The 11,070-nt window shown below is 41.6% G+C and overlaps 2 pseudogenes; both read right to left on the minus strand.

The window, feature by feature from the left end:
* Positions 1–817: 817 nt before the first annotated feature.
* Positions 818–1,713, minus strand: LOC102866945 (annotated as a pseudogene).
* An 8,305-nt stretch (positions 1,714–10,018) lies between these two features.
* The window catches only part of LOC102867357, a 1,756-nt pseudogene continuing 704 nt past the window's right edge, over positions 10,019–11,070 (minus strand).

Raw genomic sequence — 11,070 nt, forward strand, 5'->3', positions numbered from 1 at the left:
TGGATCCCCAGGGAGCTGTCTGCTGTAACGCACTATCACCCCCTCGAGGGTGGTGGGTCCCCGGGGAGCTGTCCACTGCAGGACACTCACCCCGTGCAGGGTGGTGGGCCCCTGGGGAGCTGTCTGCTGCAGGTCTGTCCCTCTCATCACTGTAGAGTCGGAACCAACTCCCAGCTGACCCTCCACCAGGGTTCCGAGGAGCTAAGTCACGTGGGAGGAGGGTGCCCACCTGCCTCGCTCTGAGCTACAGGTGGATTCAGACCACCAGAGGCGCTGCTGCCTCGGACTGGCGGTGGGCCTTTCTGGGCGGACCACCGCCCGCTCAGATGAGTTCGTCAGCACAAGCAAGCCTGTGTGAGCCTTGGTTACTGGTTAACTGTCCCCTGGGTGGTAGGGGGGTCACCGGGGCCTGTGAGGGCAGCATCTGACCCTTCAGGCCTCGCTGCCTGGTCCCCACTTTTCCTTCCAGACTCTGATCCACTTCCAGGTATAGGGGGCCTGGTACCAAGCTGGGGCCCCCTGTAGTGTATGTTTGTCAGAGAGTCAACCCAAACCAGGGCCACCCAACTCTAGGTATGGGGACCCACTGCTAAGCCTGGGCCTCTGTGCGGGTGTGTGCGTGTGCACTGGGAAGGCACCGCCAAACCAGGGCCCTACACTAAGCAGGGCACCTCAGGGGCCAGCTGGGACCCAGGCAGGGCAGGCAGGACCCCAGCCCTATAACATGGGCGGATCTCGGGGTGTTATAGAAAGTTGGTGCGGAGGGGCGGGTGGGGACAGGTGCGTGGTGAGGGCGTGGTGGTGGGGCACCTCGCCATCAGAAGAAGCAGCGTTCCTTGGGGTGGCCGACCTGTTCCAGGTTGGGCAGGCAGGCGAACTGGATCATGGGTGGGGGGCCACACATCAGCACCAGCGGCTCCTCGTCTGGGGCCGGGAGGTGGTCACGGATCATCTCCTCGTTCACGAAGCCCTGGCTGTAGTCCCAGGCTTCGGGGGCTCGGTTCACAGTGAACCAGAGCTTAAAGTGGGCAGTGTTCATTCCTCAGCTCCTCCAGCTCGGATCGCAGCAGGATGTCCTTCTCAGTCTGGTTGGCAAAGAGCAGGTGGCAGACGATGTGGTCGTCCAGGTCCTTCACGATGGCATGGATCACCTGCAGCATTGGGGTGATGCCTGTCCCTCCTGCGATCATGCCCACGGACTTCACCGTTGTGATGACTGGGGCGGACTTCTTGTCTGCGCGGATGGCAAATTTTCCTTCGCCCTGGTAGACCAGCAGCCCGTTGGGGCCCTGGAACTCAATGATGTCTCTGATCTTCATGTTTTCCAGGTACTGGGACATCTTCCCTCCAGCAGGAAACTTGGGATGGGTATCTTTGAAGTAAACCTTGATGACCAGGTCTACGAAGCCCTTGTCGTCATCGCTGGAAACAGGCGTGTAGGGTCGGACGACCAGGTTACCATCGATTCATGCAGAGAGGTAAATATGCTGGCCGATGGGCAGGCCCAGGATGTACTCGGGTGATGGCAGGGCAAAGCGGAACCGCCGAGTGGCTGATGACCTCTTTGTCCACAAGCCGCAGAGGGTACTTCATGTCCGGACTCTCAAGGGTGATGGCCGGGGCAGAGCGCTGGAACAGCTTCATGAGCAGGTTATAGAGGAACCAGACTGGGGAGAGCACCACGTGGCCCAACCTGCTCAGTTGGGACCCCATGGTGGCCGCCGACTCGCTCCGGTGCTGCTGTGTCACTGCTGCACTGGTCCCTGTGGTCACGCCTGTTCCCCGGGCTGCAGAACGTGGGCGTAGATGGGTGACTTTTAATCCACGGCCCTCGGGCCTGTCTTTCATTGTTTTTGTTCAGACATTCCTCTAGGTCATATAGCCGTGGTGTACAAGTTGCCGTACCGCGGTCACTTGTGGTTACTGTGAGGCTGAACACTGTGACACTGATGTGTCAATGTCTTAATGGTTGGCTACCCAATGCGGACAGAGAGTGGGGTGGAGCTCCCCAATTAAAACAAGCTTGGAAGGAGGAGTGGCATCCACTTCCATAATAGCTTGCCTCCGGAAACCCTATGAACCTGGAGAGAGGATGAAAGGCACCCAAGTGTCGAGGACTCTCCTTCATAGGGTCGTCAAGAGTCACCTGCAACTCGACGGCACTTAACAACAACAACAGGCCGTTTTCTGTAGGATGTTTAATTCACGTAAACAATGAAAGAAAAAAGATTTTTCCAAAGCTTAGTAATTTTTCTTCATTTAATCTTTTACAGAAATGTGGGTAGTGAATTCCACCAAGTCAAGGAACCCAGAGTTTGATACTCTCCAAAAGTTCAAAGGGTTGAGTTGTTTCTGAGCAGCATAAGGGAAATGTGTTTTCATACCCGGAGGATTAAAGACTTTATGTTGTGCCTTGTCAATGTCTGTTTTCATAAGTCTGCATTGTAACAATTTTAAAATTATTTGATCATTTAGAAGGTGGACACTGTTTAGCTCTAAAGAAATCATTGTTTCCACTGAGTATTTATTATTTTAAAATGTTATTTTCATATTTATTAGACAAAGATTCTCACCACTGGACCAATTGCGATGGGAAAGTCTGCGGTTAGGGACCTCTCTAAAGTACTCAAGAGCAACGGTGTCTCTCTGGAGACTAAGGTCCGCCTGATACAGGCCATGGGTTTTGCAATCACTTGTTATGCATCAGAGAGTTGGACAATGACTAGGGAGGATAGAAGGAGAAGTGACGCCTTTGAACTGCGGTGCTGGAGAAGAGTATTGAATGTACCATGGACTGCCAAGAAAACAAACAGATCCATCCTAGAGAGGGTTAAACCAGGCTACTCCTTGGAGGCAAGGATTCTGGGGCTTCCTCTGACATACTTTGGACATGTTGTAAGGAGAGACAGGTCCTTGGAGAAGGACATCATGCTTGGTAGGATAGAGGGACGGCGCAGGAGGGGAAGACCCTCTATGAGGTGGATTGATTCAGTGACTGGGGTAATCGGGATGGGTGTCAGAGGCAGTGTGATTGGCACAGGATAGAGCACGGTTTAGGGCTGTTGTACATAGGGTCACTATGAGTCGCAAATGACTAGACAGCACATAACAACAACAACAACAAACATGATTTTTTATGAATGCTCAGCTCCTGTTGGGCTCATTACAAAAATTGAAGTATCTGAAAGCCCAGGAATTTTTTGTTTGTTTGTTTGGTTTTGGTTTTGGGGTTTTTTCCTGGGCCCAAAAGAGTTCATTTTATTTTGTTAATTACTATATAACTTGAGAGGGACTGGAGAGCGTTATGATAAGTGAACTAACTCAGTCCCACAAAGACAAATATTGTATAAGACAATTATTGTAGAACAAGTATGAGGATCCAAGTATGAAGGGGGAGCAGAGGGCTGAGGATGGACAGGAACAGGAGGGTTAATCATGGGGTCACACAATTTGATGGGTGGAGGGGAGGATGAAGGAAATGGCAAGGATCTGGTGTGAAAAACAATGTATATGAATTTGTAAATAAACCAGTATAAAAAGAAATAAATACCTTTTTTTTTAAAAAAAAGAAGTTAGTTTTGTTTTTTCCATTCTTTTTTTAAAAATTAATTTTAATGAAAGTTTACAGAGACTTAGGGTTTCCAGTTGTTTGTTTTTTAAATGAGAGTTCACAGACAAGACAATCAGAGAGATTTTGTGATTCCCTCCCCCCCCCATTACTGCTTTCACTGGTGAGATATTTCTTTTGCCATATCTGCCTCTTAAAACTTATTAACTAAATAAGGTCTTCTGAAATTTAAATCCATTTATTTGGGCCACAAAACAATATGTCAGGGTTTAGTAAGCAAGTTTTCTTACCCATTCTCTTTCTGTATAATTAGCACTGAGTGAAGATGGCGTGACATATAGATTTAGTCTCCCTCTTCTGTGCACTAATTGTTACTTATGGTGTCATATCTGTCCCGTGTGTCTGTACATGTGACATTTAGTCTCTTTCTTTGAAATGCAGCCTGCCTCTTGAGATTATTGCTTAGTTGTTTGTGTTATTTTGGTTTGTATCACAGCTACATTGCATAGATTTGTTTAGCTTTATAAAAAAAATGAGAAAAAATTCAAATTGGTTCTTTAGGATTAAAAGCAAACAAAGAAATTCTTTCATTCTAATAGAGAAATGATGTGTTATATCAAATCAAGGAGTAATAACTACTTCTAGTTGCTTTTTTAAGCATCTTTGGTGGCTATTGACCATGTTCAGATTCTTTTAATTAGCCTAAGTGATTTTGTGGCTAAAGAATTCTACTCACCCTAAACAACCATCTTTATCTCTGTGTATATGTATTTGTGAGTGTGTAAGGGTGTATTTTCTTCTTCTTTTTTTAATGGAATTTTGTATTGAATGAATCACTGGATTGCCACCAGCCATAGTAAGAGCTGGTGAACACGGGGAGAGAGGAAGGGCTTTTTGTTGCTTTATTGTTTGTATGCTCCTTGCTTGCATTAAAAAAAAAAAGTTCCAGTCCCTGAGATGAGGGGAAACTAAAGAATTCTAGAGAGATCTTTTCTAGAACGATCGGGGCAAGATGAGATAGCAGCCTGCAGAGTAAAAGCTTGAGGGAAAGAGGGATTTTCAGTAGTCTGTTTAAGTCACTGTTGTCTAGACACCAAAATAGCTGTTTTAAAACTGTTGAAATTGTTTGTGTAGCAATGTGCACTTCAAACACTGTGTGTGGGCTTTGGAATGTGGTAGAAACCATTGATAAAGATTTTGCAAATTGTGTAATTTGTATTTCCCATTTGGTAATAATTTACTGATTTGCAGTGATCAATATTTTTATGAGAGTTTAAGCTTACTCAGAATGACCTGAGAGGGAGGACCTCCATCCAGACCCATCCCACTCTTCTGTGATCTGGTTGGCCCTTGAGTCCGGGCCGGCCCTTCCCATTGGAACCCACAAGGAAGGATTGATTGCCTAGCGAGATCCAGGGAGTTCCTCTAGTGGCCATTTCAATAGGTGGTGGTTAATGCTGAGAAAGTTTTGTCTTAGGTTTAGGTTGACTAAAAGACTTTTGGAAAAAGAAATAATAATGCATGCATTCAAATGGGGCACTCTTTCCAGGAGAATAGTCTGTGGCATTTTTTGAAATATAAATGTATTCATGTGTGTTCTTGTACATATGTGTCTCTCAGATGTCCTTTGCAATGGGAGGGAATCAATCCTGGGATTATTTCAAATGGAATAAAGTATTTTGATATTGTTCATTCAGAGGGTGATATGTACATATCTATATTATATATATGTGATGAAAATGCATTGGCTTTTTGTGCAAACACAACTTGCTCTCTGTACTGCTTTTGGACAGTCAGTGTTTTAATGTTTCTACAGTTTTGCTATTGCATCATCTCATATTTTGCCTCTATGATAAATGGCATCCTTTCTTTGTAGTTGTTAGTGCTATAAAAAGATATTCCAGGTGTCATTGTTGCTTCCAGAACTGATATGTATGAATGGCACTTAAAATAAATATATTATGTTAATTCTAAAAAAAAATACTAATATTTGTGTGATCCATGCCCTAGTCTTTTTCAATCACTTGCATCTGAAAGTTGGACTGTGATAGAGAAGGAATTGATGCCTTTTGAGTTGTGATGCTGGAGAAGAATACTGACTATCCCATGGGCTGCCAACAGAACAAAGAGTTCTATCTTGAAGAAAGGGTGCTCCTTGGAGGCAAGGATGGTGAGACTCTGTCTCATATACTTTGGGCATGTTTTATGGAGGAGCCAGTTCTTAGAAAGGACATCATGGTTGGAAAGGTGTAGAGTCATCCTAAGAGAGGAAGATCCTCAATGGGATGGATTGACCCAATGACTGTAACAATGGATCCAAGTGTGTCAGAAATGGTGAGGATGGCACAAGATAGGGCAGGGTTCAGAGATATTGTTCACAGGGTGATTATGAGTTAGAGTTGACTCATTGACACCTAACAACAACAACAAATATTCAGACTTAGGGCAAAAGACAATTTTGGAAAGAAAGAGTAAAAACAATTACACAAATTGAAGACTTTGTGCATTTTTTAAAATTATTATTATTTTGTGTGTGTGTGTGTACCGTCAAATCGGATCTGACTGGTACAAGAGGAGATTGTTCCTCCTTCCTCAGCAGAGCATCTGGTGGATTTGAACCATGTGCCTCTGGGATTGCAGTGCAGCTTCTTGCCAAATTGAAGACTTTAATTAAACTAATTAAGAGGGGAGAGAGGTAAACTATGGAATCTCCAACTCATGAGAATTTATTACTGACAATCAAATGAATTATGCCTGTATACTCACTATAGAAAATAACTATGAATTGACATCAAAACTGCATGCTACGTGTACTCAGTGTGTGTAGCTTTTATACTCTTATTATAATGTCAATAGATACAGCTATTATCAAGCTTTGGAAAATACAACAAAAATTAGAAAAGTAGTATTTGCTTCACTTGTAAATGGAGCAATTACTTCACAGCAAAATGGATTTAAAATATCCCCCAAAACTCTGTAAATGGCTGACCTCATACTATGGACAGACTCTGCAATTGCATTCTAAAGATTTCAGCCTTCAGGAAGAATGGTTTTTGTTTTAAAACATAGGTTCCACTTTGGAGGGAAGTTTGGAATTTCCTAAAAAAGCTAAACATTGAAATTCCATATGACACAGCTATTCCACTGCTAGGAATATACCTCAAGAAAGTTAGAACTGAGACACAAATGGAGAGTTGTACATCAATGTTTATAGCGGTGTTATTCACCATAGTGAGAATATGGAAACAGCCCAAATGTCCAGCCACAAGTGAATGGATTGAGAGATTGTGATACATTTACATCGTGGAATAATACTACACAACACCCAGGAGCAACGATTTTGAAAAATACTTCTTGGAAGAGACTGGAGAGCATTATGCTGAGCAAATTAACTCAGTCTCATAAGGACAAATATTGCATATGACCATTTTTATAAAAATAGGATAACTAGTAAACATGTATGGAGGCTCAAGGGGGGAAGAGGCAGGAACAGAGGGATGGGGTGGGGGGAATCACAAGGCTGCACAATTTGATGAGTGGACAGGGAGAATGAAAGAATAAAAGAAATGGGAACGATCTGATGGGGATCTGAAAAGACAGGGTAATTGTGGGCATAATACAGTAGGCATTTATATAATAAAACTCAATGTATGGGAATGATTGTATGAAATACAATGTGAGTGGAGGAAAGTGTGAAACACAATGAATTTTGTAGGCAAATCAATATAAAATATATTTTTTTAAAAAGCCACATAGGTTCCAAGCAGGTGCTGTAAAATGAAGATAAATATTTCAACAAGAATATTTCTATCAGAGCTCTCCTTTAGTTCATTACACAAGTATTACTACATGCATAACAGGGTTTTTCAAACTTTCTAATTAGGAGTAATTTTCACGGGGAAGAGAAATTGAGATGTAATTCCCGTTATAAAAAGTTGGGAAATTTTTGTGCAATTATAATAGATTGCTATTTGCAAACAAACCTTGAACCTTGATATTGAAATCATTAACAGTTTGGAATGGAAAATTATAACATAAATGTTTTAAACACAGTAACTTCATTTTACAATTTAAATATGGGAAAGTAAAAGTGTACAACCATGATGGAAAGTAAGTAGTCCAGCACTTCCTTTAAAAGTTGAGAATAAAAATAGTAGTTGATTTAGCAATTCCATTACAAGGTAAATGTTGTTGTTGTTGTTATGTGCCGTGGAGTCGTTTGCGACTCATAGCGATCCTATGTACAACAGCCCTAAACCCTGCTCTATCCTGTGCCAATTGCACTGCCTCGGACACACCCATCCTGATTGCCCCAGTCACTGAATCAATCCACCTCATAGAGGGTCTTCCCCTCCTGCGCCGTCCCTCCAACCTCCCAAGCATGATGTCCCTCTCCAAGGACCTGTCCCTCCTTGCAACATGCCCAAAGTATGTCAGACGAAACCCCAGAATCCTTGCCTCCCAAATAGTAAGAGCTGCAGCACAAACTTGACATACTCACACTCATGTTAATGCAGCATTAGTTAGAACAGCAAAGGATCCCAAAGTGTCCTTCAACAGACAAAAGGCTAAACAAATTGAGATACATTCACACAATGGAGAATTATGAATCACTGAAAAATCATCAATAATTTGTTAAATACAGTGTGGGAGAAACCAGGATAAATCATGCTAAGGGGCATGAATCAGTCACAAAAGGATAATTACAGTGTAAGACCACAAAGCTGAGAAGCTAAGAAAAAGATTATACACTGGAAGGACCAATTTAGGAACGTCTGTTAGGATGAGAAGTGAAGGAGAGGGGAGCAAAAACTAATTTTTAAAATGTGCTAAATAGCAATAACAAAATTGAAAGAACTAGAAAATTTTTGTATTTTTTAAAATTTTATTTGAGTGAAAGTATACAAATCATATTGCATTTTTATTCACTGATAGTCATTTTAAAATATTAATTACAATTGATTAATCATAATATCTCCTAATACCCTTATTGTATATTGCCTCTTCCCTCACATAACTTATCTATTAAATTTGCTCTCCTCTCCCTCCCTTCTGACCATTTGTCTTAATGTGTAACTCACCGTTTTAGGTCTTACTGACCTTTGCTTTTATGTAGATCACATAGTATATTGCTCACCTATGTAGTCTTCTAAGCTTGGACAATTTGCTTTTACTGATTTTATTTTTTCAATTAGGTATTCACATGGAAAATTCAACTGTCCACATCTATTCATTAGGATTGTAAACCAAGGATTATTTTGAGATATTTAAGATACTACTTTTATGCGGGAAATATTCTAGAAAACTGAACCAGAAAATGTTATACTGTCTCATTCTTGTAAATGTTTTTGGATTGTTTTTTTTTTTCTTTTTTGCAAAGAGAGAAAGTATATAACATATTTCATGACCAAATAAACTGACTTGAATCGTTCTTGGCAACTTTGTCCTGTATTATATGTGGGTTTCTTAAAGTTGTTTCTTGGTTGATGTTTTTTACCCCTTTATTCAAAAGTGTGAACACAGTCCCCAGTACCACAAATTATGCTGTCAAGTTTCCTGCATTTGGGGAAATCACAGGGATCAGCACACCTTGAGTTCAATGGTTGAACCTCACCCTTGGAAAACCACCTTCGTGATAATGATCTCTCCCTACTCAGGTATTATTACAGGTGCTTTAAGCACATTAAATATGTGCTTGGATTTTCTACAACAGAAAGTAGTTTCACTAGTGGCACATTAAAATAAAAACAAATACATTTTTATTGTAACTCCAAACACTGTGGTTGAACAACATCATCTCTTTTCTTATCCTTTTTATATTCTTTATTTTAAGGAATCAATGTTACCATCAATACAAATATTTTTAAGTTTTTACTCTCTTTCCACTGTCGGATTGCAGTTCCCTGTTTTGTTTAATGAAAGGATGTATAAGCTCTTTAATGGTATATTCAGAAATTTATAAAATGTAAATACTGTTCTGTCATTTCTCTGTATTTAGATAACTTGGGATTCCTGTGATACTAAACAGTGTGCCAGTGGTGCGTCAATTGTCATAATGGTTACAGGTGGTTGACAATGTTTGGTAGAGCTCACAGATTAAGACAGGCTTGGAAGCAGGAGTGGTATCCACTTCTTAAACATACCTGTGGAAACTGTGAACTTAGAGGACAATTTTTTTTTATTTATTAGAGAAATGCAATTTTTTAATGCTGAATAGTGAATGTAACACTGCATAATGCCATTATATGAGCAGTCACTGGGTGACATACTCCAGAAATAATGGGATCCAGGAATCTGATAGTGAGAGGACCAAAAGATGAAAATACTGCATAGAAAGACATGCATACAATCACCGTGTGCATTCAGTGTGTGAGCTGGGGAGCTAAGTGGAGACCTAATACGACGACGGGGCAGTGCTCCAGGGCGTCCATTAAAACCTAATGAGGGCAGCTACATGTTGAGTAAACCTTCCGAAGCAGCAAAATGTGGGCACAGAGCCATGTCTGGGTTCTGCAGCTGTTTTATGACCCTCTTGCGGAACTTGTCCCTCACACAATTGAATTCCATGATGTCCATGGGGTCCTCTTCAATCCAAAACTTGTGAAACTCGCGCATCAGATCTCAGAATGTTTGCTGAAAGTGGGATTATGTGGAAGCCTCGGGGGCGATGTTGTATAAGTGAGTCTTATATGATAGGTCAGTTATATTGATCCCCACGATAGCAAAAGAGTGCCCAATCGCTTTATCCTCTCCCACTTTGTTTTGCTGAATTTGCTGCATTTTGGATGAGAATCAGTAGAGGACCTGTTGAGCGGCTGTAGTATCCCTTCCCACAAAATACTGTAAAATATACAATCACAAAAGTCCCATTCCTCGAAAATCTATTTTAGGATCATCAGCTGGAAACCAATTTCACACCATTGCTTAGAAATCTGAGATCCCAGGGGAGGGTTTGGTTTCAGGAATTTCCACAATTTCAAAAGCATTTCTTCATGTTGGGGATTATCAGAATCATAAGATCCTCTGTGTAGTTTTCCACATCTACAAAAAGGTTTCTGTACCCAACAATTTGCAGGAGGCAAGCTTGAAGAGATTCCCAACTGTGGATTTACCTCAGGGTTGATCCTTTTCAGTTCCGTGATATCATCTGTAGTTTTTTCAACAGTGTCAGGGTGAATGTTGACTGAAATCTGCAGCAGATTACTTTTTGAATCCCTCAGTGATGTTTCTATTTTCACTTTTTTTAATCCCTCAGTGATGTTTCTATTTTCATGGTTCTAGAAGCTCAGTGCTTGGTACTGTAACAGATGCATTGCAGCTCACATGTTCCTATCAGATTCCTCAGTACAAATTTCAGACAGCACCACAAAAACTGTGGTGCAACACTTTTCCATCATTTTCAATTTGGGACTCTGACATCTTCTTTTGGAACAACATGGGGAAAGTGGCTTATTTTGAACAGTTTCAAGGAATGTGGTGCTGTTGTTGTTGTTGTTGTTGTT

The sequence above is a fragment of the Elephantulus edwardii genome, unplaced genomic scaffold (assembly GCF_000299155.1).
Source record: "Elephantulus edwardii isolate Elephantulus edwardi_28Jun2011 unplaced genomic scaffold, EleEdw1.0 scaffold00184, whole genome shotgun sequence".
NCBI classification, from domain to species: domain Eukaryota; kingdom Metazoa; phylum Chordata; class Mammalia; order Macroscelidea; family Macroscelididae; genus Elephantulus; species Elephantulus edwardii.